We start from the raw sequence: 407 nt of genomic DNA, 5'->3' as shown, positions 1-407 counted from the left end.
CCTTTAGAAAGTATTTTGGTATATTTCTAAGTTTTCTTAAAGTGAACACTTAACTATTATAATAAAAATGTGGCATGTACATACAGAAGACGTTTGAACAGGATTCTAGATGTAATGCTGTTTGAGATTGAAATGTCAGGATCATAAGGTGCATCCCCTCCCCTACTTCTGGCCTCCAACTATTTTAAATTTAAAATATGAAAACAGTTTTGTAGGTGAGTAAGGTTTCCAAAAGCTCTTGTTGGAAAATAAATTTGGGTCACAGTGTCCCTTCTCTTTACAGATCCATCAGAAAGTAGCTTAGAACAGTTTGCCTCCAAAGAACATAGCAGCCACAGTCTACTGAGAATACATAAAAGAATTCCAACACTAAACAAGATGCTTGGGAGGACACAGATCTTTTACCT

The sequence above is a fragment of the Bison bison genome, unplaced genomic scaffold (genome assembly GCF_000754665.1).
Source record: "Bison bison bison isolate TAMUID 2011002044 unplaced genomic scaffold, Bison_UMD1.0 scf7180017859068, whole genome shotgun sequence".
Taxonomy (NCBI): domain Eukaryota; kingdom Metazoa; phylum Chordata; class Mammalia; order Artiodactyla; family Bovidae; genus Bison; species Bison bison.
The sequence above is the reverse complement of the archived record's forward strand: the minus strand, read 5'-3'. Positions refer to the sequence as shown.